The sequence below is a fragment of the Musca domestica genome, unplaced genomic scaffold (assembly GCF_030504385.1).
Source record: "Musca domestica strain aabys unplaced genomic scaffold, Musca_domestica.polishedcontigs.V.1.1 38, whole genome shotgun sequence".
NCBI lineage: Eukaryota > Metazoa > Arthropoda > Insecta > Diptera > Muscidae > Musca > Musca domestica.
In genome coordinates this window covers 8,854,757-8,876,416 of record NW_026712324.1, presented here as the reverse complement: position 1 = coordinate 8,876,416, position 21,660 = coordinate 8,854,757, and the positions used below count along the sequence as shown (strand labels likewise).

The window sequence follows — 21,660 nt, the reverse complement described above, 5'->3', positions numbered from 1 at the left end:
AAAACAAAATAAATATTGTTTTTAAATAAAAACCAAGTGTTTGTTAAGCAAAAAAAAATTCCACATAATTTTATTTAAAGGAAATTGAAAAAGAAAACCCCGAAAAAAAATTATTAACAAGTGTCTGGATATTTCGTTCGTTAAAAACAAAGAAAAAAATCATACATTCAAACATCTACGCGTGCGTGTGTAACCATTAAGTGTGTGACTTGTAACGTTTATTGTCGTTTTTCCATATTTCCATTATTTTCCTCTTTCATTTCTTTTCCAATTTTATTTTCATTAATTTCTTTGGTGTAACGCGACTACAACATAAAATAAATAAACAAGTTATTAAAACACGCTCTACTATTTCTTCCTTTTATTTTATATCGATTTTTTTGTAGGATTTTCAAAATTTGAATTTAAATTATTTTCGCCTTTCGCCTGCTGAAAGTTGGATTAACCCTCAAATCGATTTGATTTGTTTGAATTTTCAAAAAACTGTTTTTTTTTAACTTTAAGGTAAGTTTGACTTTCATGAAAAGTGTTTTTTCTTGTTTTTCTCCTTTTCTCCATTATACCTTTCGTTTAGTTTATTGCTCTCTTTTTGTGTCGCTCATGCGTTGTTGTTATTTTTTTTTCTGCAATTGCAACATGCAAAGTGTCTGATTTTTTTTTCGGCTCCCACTTCTTTTCTTTCGCAATGTAACAGCTCTGAACAGCAGGGTTTAAAATATGTATAAATACCTCGTTTTAAAATATTTCAAAACTTTATTTTCATCATCATCATCATCATCGTCGTCGTTTGGCTCATTATCGTCATCACCACTGAGTATTGCAAAATATTTCAAGCATAGCCGAAGAAGAAAAAGAAAATGATCAAAAGAAACAAATTGTTTAAGCCGCAGTGGGTAGCAAAACATTTTTTAGCATACGAAAACAATTAAGATTTTTCACACAACGCCAAAAAAAAAAGTTTTGGAAACCGAACTTAGCATGTCCAAAAATCCCTTTTGCAAAATGTATGTCTATTTGGGAAAATGTTAACAAAACCCTAATTTTTTATTGAAATCGAGATCTTAGATATAAAAATATTTGGATATACAAGCAATTTTATTTTTATTATATACCATACCTATACCCTACACCACAAGGTGGTCAGGGTATTATGTCTTTGTGCGAGATAGACCTATAGTTCCTTTTGATGATCTGCATAGAATCACATTTTGAGTCGATTTATGCATGTCCGTCCGTCCGTCTGTCCGTCTGTCCATGTATTTTTGTAAACAAAGTACAGGTCGCATTTATTGCCCGATCCAGATGAAAATTTGCATAGATCATTTGCTTGGCCCAAGGACGAACCCTATTGAAATTGGAGATAGTCGGTCAAAATTTAGATATAGCTCCCATATATATCTTCGTCCGATTTGCTTTTTATTGTGCACCAAACGTGTAATATCAGCCCGAATAGTATGGAATTTTGCACATACAACCAAATTAGGCCTGAAAATAAGTATGCCAAATTTTATCGAAATCGGTTCAGATATAGCTATAGCTCCCATATATATTGTTCATCCGATTTGTTATTTTTGTACTCCGCAGCCGTAATATGCACTCTGTAACAACAATATTTGGGGAAATATTGCCAAATTTTATCGAGATCGGTTCAGATTTGGATATAGCTCCCATATATAACTTCGTCCGATTTACCTTTTATTGTACACCAAACGCCTAATATTTGCCCAAATGGGATGGAATTTGGCACATGCGACCGAATTGAGTCTAGAAGCTAGTATGCCAAATTTGGTGAAGATCGGTTCAGATATAGCTATAGCTCCCATATATATTGTTCATCCGATTTGTTGTATTTGTTACCCACAGCCGTAATATGCACTCCGTAACAACGATATTCAGGGAAATATATCAAATACAGCTCAGAAATATCTTTGTCAAATTCTATCGAGATCGGTTCCGAATTGGATATAGCTCCCATATATATCTTTATCCGATTTCAAATTAATTGTGCACCAAATGGGCAATACAAGTCCGAATTTAAAAGATACAAATGCTTCGACATATTAAGTCCTTTGAACCTTAAATTATAATTATAATCATAGAGTGTATGATTGAATTCTCCCATAAAAACTTTTAATTCTACTAAATTAGCAAAGTGGTGTAGGGTATCATAAAGTCGGCCCCGCCCGACTTTAAGGCTTTCTTTACTGGTTTTAGGTTTGTAAATGCCTTAAGGAATTTTAAGGCAGATTTCTTTATATAATTTATTTCTTTTATCTCAAGACTTTTCTCTTAATATCGGGTTTCTATCATGATTTTTTCTGCAAGACTCAGACTCCAGAATAATAGATTCAAGAAATCTCATTACAGAACAGATGTGTAAAACACATTTTGACCTGAGCAATCAAACTGTCATCAAGAGTCAGCTTAAAGTTCATAGAAATATTTGTTCTAATTATAGAATATTTTTGACCCAGCAACATCTTCCATTACCAAATTATGGGGATATGCTATAACTCATTCATCTTCGTCGAAAGTTTGGGTTAGAACCGCCTAAGTCCGTGATCACTAGCGTCAGTCTGGAGGACAAATCTCCATGCAAAGTCAGGGCAACACTGTCCGTTGATTTTCCGTCTATTTCCAATGTTTTCCCTTATTAAGAAGAGACATTAGGGGTTGGGCAATAGTGGCAAAGTCGGGTACAAACCTCCAGTACCAAGAAACTACCCCCAAAAAAACGCCATAACTCCTTAAGCGTTTTTGGTGGCTCAATCCCCTGGATGGCTGCAATCTTGTCGAGCCAGTCTGAATGCCTTCCCCGCTAATTACGTGACCTTAGTATTTTGCCTCGCGTTTAAAGAACTCGCATTTGTCGGGATTGATGCGTAATCAGGCTCCTCGCAACCGCTGGAACGCAGTCCGCAGATTCACTAAATGTTCTTCCGATAACCACAATATTATCTAAATACGCAAACCACTGTGGCTCCATTTCTGGCCTGATAACGCTATCCGATGCCTGTTGAAAAATTTCGGGTGCCGTGTGAAGATCAAAAGGCAAGATTTTCCATTGATATAATCCTCGTCCTGCAACAGTGAATGCAGCATATTTCCTGCTGCCCTCCTCCGATCGGCTGTTGAGTTTTCTAAAGTCCGTACATAGTCGCCACGTCCCGTTTTTTTTGTGCCAACGTAATTTGGGACTGTATGGGCTATGTGAGGACTCTATGTATCCTTATGTTAGAAGCTTGTTTATTTATTTATCTATAATAGTCTGCATAGCCGGGTTTAGGGGTGCATATCTGGCCTTGAATGGTCGGTCCTTCATTGTAATTCGATGGATCGCCGTACAGTTGAAAAAACTGCAACCAACTTCAGACTGCTGTCATTTCTAAGCCACTCGTCCGACAGCTGTTAAAATTATTCCAGTGACAGTTCATTATATTGTTCACAAGTGTACAAAAACATTTTGGTGAGAATTATCCAGAAAAAAAAAATTATTCGTGATGGAATTCAAGCGTGATAATGTGATTTCTTTAAATTTTGCCGGAAAACCACAAGTAGCTATCGTTAGAGCAATCCAACAATTAAATATGAATAAATATTTTGTGCTTCGTACCATCGCTCGTTATCGGGATGCTGGTAGCGTAGCCCGACATCAAGGAAGTGGACGGAAGAAAACAGCAATATCAGCAGAAATGGTTCGAAAAGTAAAGAAGCGACTTGATCGAAACCCGCGTCGCAGTGGCCGAAAAAATGGCTCGTGAGCTGAACATATCGCAATATTCCATTCGGCAAATATTGAAAAATGAGCTCGGGGTAAAGCCATTGAAATTCCAAAAGGTGCAAGAACTTACACCGCAACAGAAAGAAAATAGACTCAAAAGAGCTAAAGAGTTGCTTCGCTTGGCCTAAAAGTAGTGGACTGCCGTAATTGGTTTTCTCCGATGAGAAAACATTCGTTGTCCAGCAGTTTGTAAACAAACAAAATGATCGTGTTTACTTGCCAAAAAGGTCAGCTGAAAATGTGCACCTTCGGTTGGCCACCAGAACTCAAGCGCCGGCCATGTTGATGGTGTGGGCCGTCATAACAGCAGGTGGTCGCTCTCCGCTCGTATTAATCGACCGTGGCATTCGAATTAGTGCCGAATATTATCGCGAAAATATTTTGGTTTATTAAAGCCTTGGTCACGCAAACATTTTGGCGGCAGACCTTGGACATTCCAACAGGACTCAGCACCATCGCACTCAGCACGCGTATTTTGGAAAGCAAGGTTGGCACTAAAAAATACCAAAGTGTCAATCACCTCAAGTAAGCGTTTCGCCGGGAATAGGCCAAAATATCGCAGACCAACATTCGGGCAGCATGTGACGGTTTTATTTGCCTTTTGAAGGCCATAATTCGTACCAAAGGTGACCAATTCGAACAAATCTAAACTTATTCTAAAATTTGATGCTATTTTCGACATTTTTTGCATTCATTCAATAAATTAAAAAAAAATGTAATAATTATGACGTTTGACTTTGTTGGAGTTTTTATCTCACCCTGTATGGCTAGAGAGAAATAAAGGTTTTAGACCCTAGGTCTATTTGAACCAAATCCGTTTCAGGACATTTGAAGTCAATCTAGGGGTGTCTTTCTGGCTGGCTGGTGCTCACGATAACTCTGTATTCGGTTTGATCCAACCTTGATACATCGTAATATTATTGTGAAGCTAAAATCGGGTTCGGTGATGGTCAGTATCGGTCCATTTATTTTGTTACCGCCCTCACAAAAGGTCTAAATTTTCACAGTATACCAATATTTGTATTGTAGTGCTATATCAGGTGTGAAAATATCGGCTCACTCCGTCAAGTACTTCCCCCACAACAGGTCAAAATTTTGAATAATTGAGTTATACCTCCTGAAATTCGTTATTTGGATTATTTTTCCAACATTTTTTACGGATTTGTCTAAAAATTGGTATTTGTAGGTGATAATGCGTTCTAGCTAGTGTGGTGGAACATTGTACATATAGGTCCACGTTTTGTATAGCACCTTCCCGATATTCGGTATTTTGATGATTTTTGCCTCATTTTTTCGAGGATTTGTCTAAAAAATTGGTATTCGTTGGTTATAATGGGTTCTAGCTCCGTTGGCAAAACATTGTATGCAGAGGTATATTTTGATGATTTTTGTCACATTTTTTTTTTCACGGATTTGTCTAAAAATCGATATTTGTTGGTCATAATGGGCTCTAATGTTTCACCCAGCCGGTCGAACTTATTGTTTTATTAATTATTTTTATTAACACGAGATGTGATGGGAAGATGGGATATAGCTGTCAACTCCTTCTGGTACCACCCCCACAAAGGGGTCAACATTTTACACAACCAAACGCTCAAAAAATGCGAAATAAGCGTCCAATTCTTTCTAAATATCACACATCCCAGTACTTCTTCCTGTTGGCCTACTGCTTTAGAACCTCAATAAAGGGTCAAAATGTATTTCGGCATAGCCGACTGATACTTTTTAATTTGTTTTTTATACCCTACACGACAAGGTGGTCAGGGTATTATGTCTTTGTGCATTTGTTTGTAACAGGCAAAAGGAAGCAAGATAGACCCATAGTTCCTTTTGATGATCTGCATAGAATCACATTCTGAGTCGATTTATTCATGTCCGTCCGTCTGTCCATGTATTTTTGTAAACAAAGTACAGTTCGCATGGCCCAAGGACGAACCCTATTGAAATTGGAGATAATCGGTCAAAATTTAGATATAGCTCCCATATATATCACGTCCGATTTGCTTTTTATTGTGCACCAAACGTGTAATATCAGCCCGAATAGTATGGAATTTTGCACATACAACCAAATTAGGCCTGAAAATAAGTATGCCAAATTTGATCGAAATCGGTTCAGATATAGCTATAGCTCCCATATATATTGTTCATCCGATTTGTTATTTTTGTCCACCGCCGTCGTAATATGCACTCTGCAACAACAATATTTGGGGAAATATATCAAATACAGCTCAGAAATACATTTGCTAAATTTTATCGAGATCGGTTCAGATTTGGATATAGCTCCCATATATAACTTCGTCCGATTTACCTTTTATTGTGCAGCAAACGTCTAATATTTGTCCAAATGGGATAGAATTTGGCACTTACGACCGAGTTGAGTCTAGAAGCTAGTATGTCAAATTTGGTAAAGATCGGTTCAGATATAGCTATAGCTCCCATATATATTATTCTTCCGATTTGTTATATTTGTTACCCACAACCGTAATATGCACTCCGTAACAACGATATTCAGGGAAATATATCAAATACAGCTCAGAAATATCTTTGCCAAATTGTATCGAGATCGGTACAGATTTGGATATAGCTCCCATATATATATCTTTATGCGATTTCAAATTAATTGTGCACCAAATGGGCAATACAAGTCCGAATTTAAAAGATACGAATGCTTCGGCATATTTAGTCCTTTGAACTTTAAATTATAATTATAATCTTAGCGTGTATGATTGAATTCTCCCATAAAAACTTTTATTTGTTATGTGGAGCTCTACTAAATTAGCAAAGTGGTGTAGGGTATCATAAAGTCGGCCCCGCCCGACTTTAAGACTTTCTTTACTGGTTTTTTTAATGATTTAATTTCTCTTCAATTTTAGTTAAAATTTATCCTTTGCCTGTTTTTGAACACACTATTTAGACTTTGCCTGGCAGCTTAGACTCCCTGCATGACCATAATAATAATGCAAACAAAACAAAAGACTTAAGACACAAACTTCAATTGCCGAGGGTTGTTACCACTACTTTAACGTTTAAGATAGGCATATGGATAGTTTTTTTCGGTATAAAGTATTTATGTAATATTCGTTGCAAATATATGTGTTTAGAATTTCTCATAAAAGTCTACATTTTAAAATAAAGAAGGCCCTTTTTTAGTTTGGCCCCATTTCTCAGTAAGTCAATGTAAATATTTTGCCATTTCAAATACAAATCACCCAATTATAATCATGGTTTGTATAACAAATTAGATCCAACAACCAAAAAACATTAGTAACGCCATTAAAATTGAATATTGTTATCAAAGAAAATAAATAACCCATATAACACACACACAGATGATGGTGCCAAAAGATGGGTGGAGGGCACATTAGGTCGACCAACACCTAAAGCATACCAAAACTACAATGAAGATGGTGTAAAAGGCATAGTATAAAATAGTTTTCTTCGTTTAATTGCCTTTTACAGTCTTACGGGCAGACATACAGACAGATGCGTTTACAACTTTGGCGTGTTTAGATTATTTACTCCACGTTTTATAAGTCGTTTATTTTCATTTACTGGAGACTTTTTATACTCTACGAATGCCGAAGTGGAAAGAAATAATAAAAAAAAAAAAACAAAAACACCACACCAACAAGAAATTATAACATTTTTATGCCAATTTTACTTTCTTTCAAAACTAAAATTGTGTTATGATTATGATGGTGGTGCTGCTGATAACCACCACAGTGAAGATGATGGCTATGATGACGATGATGCTAGTTATGACGGCAGAAGGCTTTCATTTTCTATAAGTGGAAAAAAAAAAACAAAAACTTGAAATAAAATGAAATCGAAACTAAAACACCGTCTGTAATTAGTTGTGTCTCGTTGAGCCGACTTCTGTGGCTTTGGCTTTGGCTAAAGTGTTTTAAGTGATATCAGCTGATGATGTTTTGATGGAAGCTTTAATGTTTTTCTAGGAGTTGTGTAAGGTGTTGACACTGTTCTTCTATTATTTTAATGTACATTTTCATTTTTTTTCCTTTGTATAAGGTATTCAATTTAAAGAAGACAAATGAATGTTATCTTATCTATAAAGGTCTTGCAAATGGTTTTTAATATAAAACTAGAAAAAAGGTGTAGGATGTTGAATATCATCCACCATTTGGAATGAATTTTACAATTTTCAAAAAAAATAAAATCTGTTAAAATCTTTAAAATAACGAATGTAGCAGTTATATATAATACCGAATATATGGAGGTACTATTATATGGGGGCTATACCAAAACGTGGACTTGCACAGACAATTTTCTGTCATAAGCTGTGGTATCCATTACAAACTTCAAATACCAAATTTGAAACAATTGCGGTGAATAATGTCGCTAAAATCATCAAAGTACCGAAAATCGGGAGGTACCGTTATATGGGGGCTATACGAAGACGTGGACCTGCACAGACAATCTTATGTCATAGGCTGTAGTATTCATTACGAACTTTAAATACCAAAACTGAAACAATTCCGGTGAATAATGTCGTTGAAATCATCAATGTACCGAATATCGGGAGGTACCGCTATATGGGGGTTATACCAAAACGTGGACCTACATGGCCCATTTTCAATACCAAAAGTCCTGCAGACATAATATACAGGGTTGCCCATATTCGCCGGACCTTTAGGTCCATTCCAATCGACGAGGCTTGTCCGCAGGCAGCATTCTTTGCGTCAATTGAATTTTGTACGGGAACAAATGCAAATCAATGCGAATAATCCGTTGTAAAGTGGACCGAGCCATGCCCAACTGCTGAGAACGGCGTTTTTGGGATGTTCTTGGGGACCTCTCAACACTGGCTCGTACGGCAGCGATATTCTCGGCCGATCGCCTTGGTCGACTTTTATATGGCCTCTTCGGATTAGAAAGAGCCTTACCAGTCGACATTTTTTCGTATAAACGCCTAATGGTGTTCTTAGAAGGCGCAGTTCTCACATTTTTTAATGTCTTAAAAGCACGTTGAGTTTTCACAAATGACTTCTTGTAAATTTCAACTATTTCAGGGTGCTCGCGTGGGGTGTATTGGTTCATGGTAAAAATCTGCTTGAACTGACGCTTCAAACACGGTATGTCATTAAGCGATGTGACATCTCTGTCAAAAGTTATGGCGTTGCCAGATGGGTCCGTCGAATATGGGCAACCCTGTACGAACAACATAAAATTTTATCAACCTACTTCATTTCGTTTGGAAGCTAGGGCATCGCTAATCGACATAGAATTTTATGCTGATCAAGAATATATATACTTTTTTGGTTCTAAAATGAATATTTCGAGGTGTTACAAACGGAATGACAAACTTAGTATGGAGGGTATAAAAAACCGTTAAAAATATTTTATATAAAGAAGATATGTAGAAATCTGAGATAAGTTATTCGACCAATAGAAATTCTAAAAAGATAAGGATTTGTGGAATTTTTATCTACCAAAATACTATAAGACCAAAATTTTCACTTTCATTTTTTTATTGTACAGATTTGATTGATTTTTTTGTTCTTCTGACCTATTTTTAAATATTTTGGCTCCCCTTCGCTTCACTTTTTGATCTTCCTTCCTTCTTTTCACCCGCCTTTTCAACGTACATATTAAACTATACTAAAATACTCAACGGTAAAGGAGTAGATCCCCTAAAGATCTCACGACTATGTGGAGCCAGTATAAGGCCATAGAAAGTCTTCATAAGATATTTTGGCTTTAGAAAAAAAACGTCACATGACCTTCGGAAACCTCCTGGCCACAAAAGACTTTTAAAAAATCTATTGACTTTGGAAAACTGTAAAAGATGTTGTGTCTAGCACTTTTTAAGGTATTTTAGATACCTGAATTTCTCCTGTCTATCGAAGACATGTCCTGACTACAGGGGACCTGTGAAACATTCTGCGTTGTAAAGTAAAGGTCAGGGATCAAATTAGTATTAGTGTATTTGGCGTTAGTAAATTAATTTGGATTTTTTAATTTTAAATTTGAATTATGCCGCTTGGATTTCGAATTATTCAATTTAATATTCGAATCATATTATTTGTAATTTGAGAATGCAAATACGAAACCAATGCAATTTTAATGTTAGTTAGTTTCGATTTGCAAAAAAAAAACTTTGAATTACAAAAGCATTATATTGAATTTCGAATAAAATGCAAAGGTTTACAAAGATTACGAATTTTAAATGGTATTCTCGAATTGCTATTGAAAATTACTACAGGGTTGCCCATATTCAACGGACCCATCTGGCAACGCCATAACTTTTGACAGAGATGTCACATCGCTTAATGACATACCGCATTGAAGCGTCAGTCCAAGCAGATTTTTACCATGAACCAATACACGCCACGCGAGCTCTCTGAAATAGTTAAAATTTACAAGAAGTCAATTGTGAAAACTCAACGTGCTTTTAAAACATTAAAAAATGTGAGAAGTGCGCCTTCTTTTAAAGAATTTTTAGGTCTATCGGGAACTATTTGACATCTTCGCAAATACCTTCAGAAGGTCGTCTATCCATAAAAGTCCTGTGAAGTATCACGCGGTTCAAAGGACTTCTGTCCTATAAATGGTTTCAAAGGTTTTTGATCACAAAAGATCTCTCGTCTGTCCTATTTGGCCCATTCCCGGCGAAGCGCTAGGTAAGTGCCAACCTAACTTCCTAAATACTCCAGACACAATAGTACAACGGATTGGTATCCGGAGATTTTGGTAGCCATTGTGCGCTGGAAATGAAGCGAGGAACCTCATTTTGTAACCATTCTTGGGTGGCGCGTGCTGAGTGCGATGGTGCTGAGTCCTGTTGGAATGTCCAAGGTCTGCGGCCAAAATGTTTGCGTGCCCTAGGCTTTAAAACACCCTCGAGAATATTTTCGCGATACTATTCGTCATTTATTCTGATGCCACGGCCGATTAATACGAGCGGAGACTGACTAACGGCTGTTATGGCGACCCACACCATCACCATGGCCGACGCTTGAGTTCTGGTGGCCCACCGAAGGTGCACATTTTCAGCTGATCTCTTTGGCAAGTAAACACGATCATTTTGTTAGTTTACAAACTGCTGGACAACGAATATTTTCTCATCGGAGAAAACCAAATTCGGCAGTTCACCACATTCGGCTAAGCGAAGCACCTCTTTAGGTCTTTTGAGACTATTTTCTTTCAGTTGCGGTGTACCCCGAGCTCATTTTTAATATTTGCGGAATGGAATATTACGATATGTTCAGCTCAAGAGCCATCTTTCGGCCACAGCGACGCGGGTTCCGATCAAGTCGCTTCTTTACTTTTCGAACCATTTCTGCTGATGTTGCTGTTTCCTTCTGTCCTATTCGTCCTCAGTATCACCGTAATGAGCGATCGTATGAGACACAAAAGATTTATTCACATTTTAATGCTGGAGTGCTCTAACGATAGCCACTTGTGGTTTTCCAGCCAAATATAAAGAAATCACATTTAACACTTTTCGATAAATTATAGTACACATATCCAATACCACAGACCCCAACAGTGACATCTTTATCAAATTTCAGGATCTCAGCTCCATTTCTTCTCGCAATACCAAATTTAAAACAATTTAGTACTTTTCGAACAATTTTACTACGCATTTTCAAAACAATCTCCATATCTCAATTCCAGATACCAGCAGAGGATTCAATATCAAATTATCCTGTCACCCAATATCAAATTTATTACCATTTCATAATTATCGTATAAATATAGTACGCCTTTTCAAATCAATCTCCATATCCCTAAAATACCAAGGGTAAACGAAATATATAATTTCAGAATTTTATCCCTATCCCTTCGCCCAATACCAAATATAGTACCATTCAGTACTTTTCGTACAACTACATTATGCCTATGCTGCACATGAATATTGACTCTAATTACAAATTCTAGATTCAACGCACTATATTCTCACCCAATACCAAATTGTACCAAATATAGTACTATTTCAAAACCACCTCTTTATTACTACCACTAACAATAAAATGATGAAAATCTCATCTTCATCTGTTCGCCCTGAACCAAACTGTTCCAAATTTATTCCATTTAGTACAGTTCGCACACTTAGTATACATTTCCAAAACCACCTTCATATATTAAACTTACTTAACAACCTTGATTTTCATACCAAATTTTTAGCTCTATCCGTTTACATAATACCAAATGGTACCATTTTAGAATTTTAATCCCATTTCAGAATTTTAATCCCATTTTAGAATTTCCGTAACCTTTAAGTTTGAATTTCCAAAAAATAAAACACTTGGTACATCTATCTTTCACAGTGACTTTCATTTCGGATTTTTAGTACACTTTGGTACCTATTGTACCCTTTTAGTAAGAATTTCCCAAAAACCCTGCCTTATCACACGCCTACACACCAAGACTGACCCTCGTACAAAATTTTCACGATTCTCAGTCAGTCAGTCAGTCACTCTTTATACCCTACACCACATAGTGGTAAGGGTATTATGTCTTTGTGCATTTGTTTGTAACATGGAGAAGGAAGCGAGATAGACCCATAGTTACTTTTGAGGATCTCCATAGAATCACTTTCTGAGTTGATTTATGCATGTCAGTCCGTCTGTCTGTCCGTCCATGTTTTCTTGTGAACCAAATGCAGGTCGCATTTATTATCCGATTGAGATGAAATTTTCCAAACAACATTTGTTTGGCCCAAGGACGAGCCCTATTGAAATTGGAGATAATCGGTAAAAGTTTTGATAAAGCTCCCATATATATCTTTGTCCGATTTGATTTTATTGTGCACCAAACTTGTAATATCAGCCCGAATAGTATGAAATTCTGCACATACAACCAAATTAGGCCTGAAAATCAGTATGCCAAATTTGATCAAAATCGGTTCAGATATAGCTATAGCTCCCATACATATATTGTTTATCCGATTTGTTATTTTTGTCCTCCGCAGCCGTCATATGCACTCTTTAACAACAATATTTGGGGAAATATATCAAATGCAGCTCATAAATACCTTTGCTAAAATTTATCGAGATCGGTTCAGATTTGGATATAGCTCCCATATATAACTTCGTCCGATTTACCCTTTATTGTGCAACAAACGTCTAATATTTGTCCAAATGCGATGGAATTTGGCACATACGAACGAATTGAGTCTAGAAGCTAGTATGCCAAATTTTGTGAAGATCGATTCACATATAGCTATAGCTCCCATATATATTGTACATGCGATTTGTTATTTTTGTCCTCCGCAGCCGTAATATGTACTCTTTAACAACAATATTTGGGGAAATATATCAAATGCAGATCGGTTCAGATTTGGATATAGCTCCCATATATATCTTTATCTGATTTCAAATTAATTTTGCACCAAATGGGCAATACAATTCCGAATTTAAAAGATACAAATGCTTCGGCATATTTAGTCCTTTGAATTTTAAATTATACTTATAATCATTGCGTGTATGATTGAATTCTCCCATAAAAATTTTTAATTGTTATGTGGAGCTCTACTAAATTAGCCCGACTTTAGGACCTTCTTTACTGGTTTTATATTTGTAGATTGTAGAAGGAAAAATATCCCTAAGACAGCTACTTTCAATATTTTACATATTTTTCCCTGAAAAGGAAATGCTAATTGAAATATTCCACTTTCAAAAAAATCACGTGTGCAATTTTTTGCATTTACCTCTTTCTTATTTTTTTTCCAGTCATTTCCATACGTTTTTTATGCCATAGCATTGGGTTGGCATATCTTATGGTTCGACCGACTGTTTGCCCGGCTGTCCGTCCATCTGCAACTGGCGTTGGCCATACTACTATTTACGATTTCCTCATTTGATAGAAAATTTTAGCATTTACCATAAATTCACTTTATCGCAATTCCGGTTGCAATGTTTTATTCATGCTCGGACAAGAGGCTTTTGCAGATCGTTTTGTTGTTTTCTTAAATTTGCTTCTGTTACTCTTTTACTCGTTTTATTTATTTATTTTTAAATTAGTATTGTTTTTATATGTTAATTAATTAATTATTGAGTCGTGGTGGTTGTGGTAACAGTCGACGAATGAAATGCAAAGTGAAATAAAAATGTCGAATGTCCAACAAAGACTATTTCTTTTTGTAAGGTTTGTTTTAATTAGGGCAGAGATCCCCTTATTAAAATAAATATCATAAAAATATCATGTCTTTGTTGGATATAAAAGTTTTATATATCAGCTTGGCTTTCAAATATCGTGAACGCGAATGATAGATATTTATCTATGCATTGTTGACAATAAACTATTCAGTGGCAGCCCTATTGTATCTAATTTTCTCACATTTGACCTTGAATATCTAGTCGTTGTGAATACAAAAAATTTACATTACAAACAAAAAGCGTGGCAATAAACCTCATCAGCGCATTGAGAATTAACAACTTTGAAGCATCCAATGTTGCAGTCAATGATCAGAGAAACGGAGATGTTGATATGCGAGTGTGTGTGTGTGTGCGTCTTGATTTTTTATTTTTTAATTTATTCAGCATCACAAATCTACCGTCAAAGCCGTCATCTCTATTAGCGTTTTGATAATTTGTAAATTTAATCCATTAAGGTTGGGTGGATTTGATGTTGTGGAGTTGGTGTTGTGTAAATTAATGTGTCGGCTTTGTAACCGGTTTTTCTAATTCAAATGTTTTATAAATTATTTAAAATTTATTTATTTAGATTTTTATTCTTGAAAGAAACCATAGACAATATTTTGGAAAAATAACTGCCTGTAAGGCAGTTTTCAAACTATTTTTTAATAGGCGCGATTTTTATATTGGAAATTGTCTTAAATCTACAATAATCGATCGATCAGATTAGCACTTTGTTATTTTTTTACGATATACAGGATGAGATTAAAAAACTGCAACCATGTGAGATGAAACAAGTAAAAAAGCTGTAAGTTCGGCCGGACCGAACTTTTAATACCCTCCACCATTTGGTACAAAAAAAAAATCCGTTTAAAATTCTGTTAAAATCCTAAAAATACCGAATGCCTATACGACGACATGGACCTGCATAGGCAACTTTTGTCATAAGTTATTGTAATATTTAAATACGAAACTTGAAGAAAAATCTGTTTATAATGTAGCTAAAATCATCAAAATACCGAATATAGGGGGTACCGTTATATGGGGGCTTTACGAAGGCGTGGACCTGCACAGACAATTTTCTGGCATATCCATTACGAACTTCACATGCGAAATTTGGAACAATCCCGATAAAAAATGACGAAGACGTGGACCTACATGGACCATTTTCTGTTTTATGCTGCAGTATCCATTAAGAACTTCAAATACCAAATTTGGAACGATTCCGTTAAATAATGTCGCTAAAATCATCAAAATACCGAATATCGGGGGGTACCGTTATATCGGGGCTATATGAAGACGTAGACCTACATGGCTCATTTTTTTACTTAGGATGTAGCATCCATTACGAACTTCTAATACCAAATTTGAAACGATTCCGGTAAATAATGTCGTTAAAATAATCAAAATACCGAATATCGGGAGGTACCGTCATGTGGGGGCTATATGATAACTTGGACCTACATGGCCCAACTATGAACGCCGGCCATGGTGAAGGTGTGGGCCGCCATAACACCCGGTGTTCGCTCTCCGCTCGTATTAATCGACCGTGGCATCAGAATACATGCTGAATATTATCGCGAAAATATTCTGGAGGTTGTTTTAAAGCCTTGGGCGCGCAAACATTTTGGCCGCAGACCTTGGACATTCCAACAGGACTCAGCACCATCACACTCAGCACGCGGCACCCAAGAATGGTTACAAAATGAGGTTCCTCGCTTCATTTCCAGCGCACAATGGCCGCCAAAATCTACGGATACTAATCCGTTGGACTATTGTGTCTGGAGTATTTTGGGCAGCAAGGTTGGCACTGAGAAATACCAAAGTGTCGATCACCTCAAGCAAACGCTTCGCCGGGAATGGGCCAAAATACCGCAGAGCAACATTCGAACAGCGTATGATGGTTTCATTGGCCATTTGAAGATCATAATTCGTGCCAAAGGTGACCAAATCTAAACTTATAAAATTTGATGCTATTTCCGACATTTTTTGCTTACATTCGATAAAATTTAAAAAAATGTAAAATTTATGGCGTTTGACTTTGTTGCAGTATTTTTTATCTCACCCTGTATGGTACAGGAACGAGTTTTCCCATTAAAGTCTATATTTAACAATATCAAGTGCCTGTTATTTCGTCAGCGAAAAGTCCGCCTACATTTTTTTACTCAAAATTTTAGATTTTTAGTACTCGAAATGCACAATTTTTTCATCGCACTAAATTTTCAGACTGTCTAGGTTATATATATTACTCAGGGTTTTCCTTTTACTCAAAGAATAATAGGAAAATTAGTACTTTTCAATCATCTACAGTAGCAAGTGACACGATTTCAGCTTTATTCCCGAATTTTTGGTTCAAATATTGTACAAATTTCCAAAACCTCCTTCAAATTTTAATTCCTGATACCAATAGAGATCTCAATATCAAATTTTAGAATTTCTATTTTAATTCTTGTGCCAAATAGGTATCTATGCACCTAAGAGAGCGGGAAAATTACTGCCTGACAGAGAATCATGGCCCAAACGAAACGGCTGAAGTTAGAATCTTGAAATTTTGCAAGAAGGTCGGTCTTGGATACTGACTAGCATTTTTCTGATATTTAAGATTATGAACTCTTCGGTAAACTTATCGAGAAACCTTAAAATCATTTATTTGTCAAAAATAGCGATGAAGACTGATGAAAATACTCTATCAGAAGCTGGGGAAAAATACTGCAAACAAAAATTCCGTTGGAAAATATGGTCCATTTTTGATGCCTAAAACTATTCGCACCTTAAATAAATGTGAATAAAATTGTACGAAAATACAGATGGATGGACGGATCAAGAGTATATGTTCTTAATTCCAGAAGTTACAAAGGGAATGGTGGTGGAGGGTAAAATAATGCACAAAAGCACATAGTGAATGCATTAGAGATTCTCTCGCCACTTCTAATTAATAACAATTAAAAATTGAGAATGATGCGAGTGGTTTGTTGTCACGGTAGCATCAAGAATTGAGAATTAGAACATGTGGCGAAGTCAAAACTAGCCTACCTGTTTATACCCTACACCACATAGTGGTAAGGGTATTATGTCTTTGTGCATTTGTTTGTAACATGGAGAAGGAAACGAGATAGACCCATAGTTACTTTTGAGAACCTTCATAGAATCACTTTCTGAGTCGATTTATGCATGTCCGTCCGTCTGTCCGTCCGTCCGTCCGTCCGTCCGTCCGTCTGTCCATGTATTCTTGTGAACAAAATGCAGGTCGCATTTATTATCCGATTGAGATGAAATTTTCCAAACAATATTTTTTTGGCCCAAGGACGAACCCTATTGAAATTGGTGAGAATCGGATCAAATTTAGATATAGCTCCCATATATATCTTCATCCGATTTCAGGTTAAATGTGCACCAAATATCCACTATCAGTCCAAATTACCTGAATTTTGGTACACCCAACCGAGTTCGGCCTAGAAGCAAGTATATCAAATTTGGAGAAAATCGGTTCAGATATAGCTATAGCTCCCATATATATATTTCATCCGATTTGGTGTTTAAGCCTTTCACATTCGTAATATGCACTCCACAAGAAATAGATGTTTGTAATTTTATCGAAATCGGTTCAGATTTGGATATAGCTCCCATATATATCTTCATCCGATTTCGGGTTAATTGTGCACCAAATGGCCGATATAAGTCCAAATGGACTGAATTTTAGTACATCGGACCAAATTCAGCCTAGAAGCAAGTATATCAAATTTAGTGAAAATCGGTTCAGATATAAATATAGCAACCATATATATGTTTCATCCGATTTAGAGTTTTAGTCCCATACATTCGTAATATTCACTCCAGAGATAGCTATAGCTATAGTTCGTAAAATGCACGATAGAATTAGATAGATTTTGATTTTGTACCAAATATCTCATAGAGCTCTGAAATGCCCTGTATAAACCTTTTTACGAGAGCTCTACTAAATATGCATAGTGGTGTAGGGTATCATATAGTCGGCCCCGCCCGACTTTTGAGCTTTCCTTACTGGTTTTTTTTTCAATCAAATTCAAATCAGACATCTTCATTGATTTGAGCCGGTTCTCTAGATTATAGTTTTACTTTTTTTTAGCAAATTCGTTGCGTTGTGTTGGAAACTACCTGTACCATGCTGATTATCTTCATCGACATCTTCTTCATCTCCATACAAACGACAAGTTTTCATCTTTCAATTATTTGCAACCAGTTTTTTTCTATCTTTTCTCCTCCTAGACAGAGTCAGTTGTCTGTTTCATGACACCTTGAGTTAGCAGCCGTCATACCACCACAATGATGGCAATGGCAGAATTAGAAATTCAAATGAAAACGAAAACGAGAGTACAACTCTTGATTTTAACCGATTTGCCATTGTCAGCTACTGGTAATTCGTTGTTGTTAACAAGCCGAGATCTCTGTTTAAAATGTCTGATTATGGTTGTTGTTAGCTTCAACTTGTTGTTTAACTAGCCAATTAGATTGAAAAAAATGCAATGAATATAATTTTATTCGCATATTGTTATTGTTCAAATGACCTTTTCATTATTGGTGGTAATTGTTTAAATTTTTATTTTTTACTGAGTACACCACCACGTTCATTGAGAGAGAGGTATTCTTGGATGTAAAAGGGAAAATGTGGAAGTGTGTGCCTTTAAGAAATTTTAATTTGCTAGTGGTGGGGGATGGATTTCATTCTATTCTTGGAATCTTTTGTAGGTATAAAACCTCCAATAAATTCTTCTATAAAAAGAAGATTTTCAATGAGGTCTTCATGAAGGTCCTTCATCACATCAAATAGATGTCACTTTCTATAGATGAAAGAATATCTTCATGATAAACCAGTAAAGAAAGTCCTAAAGTCGGGCGGGCCGATTTTATGATACCCTACACCGCTTTGCTAATTTAGTTGAGCTCCACTTAATAATTAAAAGTTTTTATGGGAGAATTCAATCATACACGCTATGATTATAATTATAATTTAAAGTTCAAAGGACTAAATATGCCGAAGCATTTGTATCTTTTAAATTCGGATTAGTATTGCCCATTTGGTGCAAAATTAATTTGAAATCAGATAAAGATATATATATGGGAGCTATATCCAAATCGGAACCGTTCTCGATAAAATTTGGCAAAGATATTTCTGAGCTGTATTTGATATATTTCCCTGAATATCGTTGTTACGGAATGCATATTACGGCTGTGGGTAACAAATACAATAAATCGGATGAACAATATATATGGAGCTATAACTATATCTGAACCGATCTTCACCAAATTTGGCATACTACCTTCTAGACTAAATTCGGTCGTATGTGCCAAATTCCATCCCATTTGGACAAATATTAGACGTTCGGTGCACAATCAAAGGTAAATCGGACGAAGTTATATATGGGAGCTATACCCAAATCTGAACCGATCTCGATAGAATTTAGCAAAGGTATTTCTCAGCTGCATTTGATATATTTCCCCAAATATTGTTGTTACAGAGTGCATATTACGGCTGCGGAGGACAAAAATAACAAATCGGATGAACAATATATATGGGAGCTATAGCTATATCTGAACCGATTTCGATAAAATTTGGCATACTTATTTTCAGGCCTAATTTGGTTGTATGTGCAAAGTTCCATACTATTCGGGCTGATATTAGACGTTTGGTGTACAATAAAAAGCAAATCGGACGAAGCTATATATGGGACCTATATCTAAATTTTTACCGATTATCTCCAATTTCAATAGGGTTCGTCCTTGGGCCAAACAAATGTTGTTTGGAAAATTTCATCTCAATCGGATAATAAATGCGACCTGCATTTTTTTCACAAGAATACATGGACAGACGGAGGGACTGACATTCATAAATCAACTCAGAAAGTGATTCTATGCAGATCGTCAAAAGGAACTATGGGTCTATCTCGTTTCCTTTTGCCTGTTACAAGCAAATCACAAAGGCATAATACCCTAACCACCTTGTGGTGTAGGGTATAAAAATCCTTTGATATATTGCAGATCATCGAACTGAACCTGTATGGATTGAAAACCCTTTATAAGGTCTTCCTAAAATAGAAGACAGTTTATGAAAAGTTCTATGTGCATGTTTTATGGTATAAGACCGGTAATGAGATCTTCTATATATGGAAATTCTTGTCCATGATTTTCTACAGATAGTAGAGTCTGAATCACCATTCTCTAGGTAGATGACCTTAACGAAGTCTTCTGTACATAGAACACCTTTGTTGAAGTTTTATCTAACAAGTTAAAAAGTATCGGACGATTTTGTCGACAGATGTATACCCCCAGCCAATGTCAGTTTTTTTAATTTATGTATTGACATGTGTTATGATTATTGAAGCTTTTAACCCTTTATGAAGGAGGTTCCGACAGGGTTGGCCATACTGTCCATTTCGTATCTGATCTAAGTCTTATATAAATATTACAAGGTGCCAGATTTGGCGTATACCGACTACTTGTTTATTTACGTATCGACTTGTTTTATGTTTAAAGATGCTTTTAGCTTTTTATGGAGGAGGTTCCAAAAGGATTGGTCATATTGTCCATTTCGTATCTGACCTAAGTCTTATATAAATATTACAAGGTGCCAGGTTTGGCGTATATCGTATATTTCACTTCTTCTAATACTGATAAAAATATTGGGATATAAAAAATTTAAAGAAAATCGAACACTTATTTACAATTCTATATCAGAGATGCAAAAATGTTCCCCTTGTGGGGAAGGAGTGAACCGATATACTCCCTCTTCACATCAGATCGTGTGTTATATTGGTATATGTGAAGCTTAGAATGAATCGGATGTGTACATATTTCGCATTTTATGGGAGTTTGGGTTATTCCAAATTTTGACACTTTATGGGGGAGGTACCAGAGGAGGGGTCTTATATATTCCATACTCACATCTGAATTTATGTTAATAAGAATATTTAGGTGTGAGGAATTTGAAATTAATATTAATATGATGCTCATTTCGCCTTTTATGAGCTTCATGGCTATTCAAAATCTGGACCCTTTGTGGGGGAGGTACCGGAAGGAGTGAAATGATATACCCCATTTCAAAGAGCTAAAGAGTTGCTTCGCTTGGCCGAAAGTAGTGAACTACCGAATTTGGTTTTTTTCCGATTAGCAAACATTCGTTGTCCAGCAGTTTGTAAACAAACAAAATGATCGTGTTTACTTACCAAGAGGTCAGTTGAAAATGTGCACCTTCGGTTGGCCACCAGAACTCAAGTGCCGGCCATGGTAATGGTGTGGGCCGTCATAACAGCCGATGGTCGCTCTCCGCTCGTATTAATCGACGTATTAATCGATCAGAATAAATGCTGAATATTATGGCGAAAATATTCTGAAGGGTGTATTAAAGCCTTGGGCACGCAAACATTTTGGCCGCAGACCTTGGACATTCCAACAGGACTCAGCACCATCGCACTCAGCACGCGCCACCCAAGAATGGTTACAAAATGAGGTTCCTCGCTTCATTTCTAGCGCACATTGGCCACCAAAATCTCCGGATAATAATCCGTTGGACTATTGTGTCTGGAGTATTTTGGAAAGCAAGGTTGGCACTGAGAAATACCGAAGTGTCGATCACCTCAAGCAAGCGCTTCGCCGGGAATGTACCTAAATACCGCAGAGCAACATTCGGGCAGCGTGTGACGATTTAATTGGCCGTTTGAAGGCCGTAATTCGTGCCAAAGGTGACCAATTCGAACAAATCTAAACTTATTCTAAGATTTCATGTTATTTCCGACATTTTTTGCT

At 36.2% G+C, this 21,660-nt stretch overlaps 1 protein-coding gene across 2 annotated transcripts in view; it reads left to right on the top strand.

Annotated features, from left to right (window-relative positions):
* The first annotated feature begins 386 nt into the window (after nt 1-386).
* The window catches only part of LOC101888564 (nucleolar protein dao-5), a 52,834-nt gene continuing 31,560 nt past the window's right edge, over nt 387-21,660 (top strand). For both annotated transcript variants that reach the window (XM_059126361.1, XM_059126362.1), the window contains exon 1: nt 387-504. The gene's annotated coding sequence lies outside the window, so the exon portion shown is untranslated. The remainder of the gene's footprint in view (nt 505-21,660) is intronic.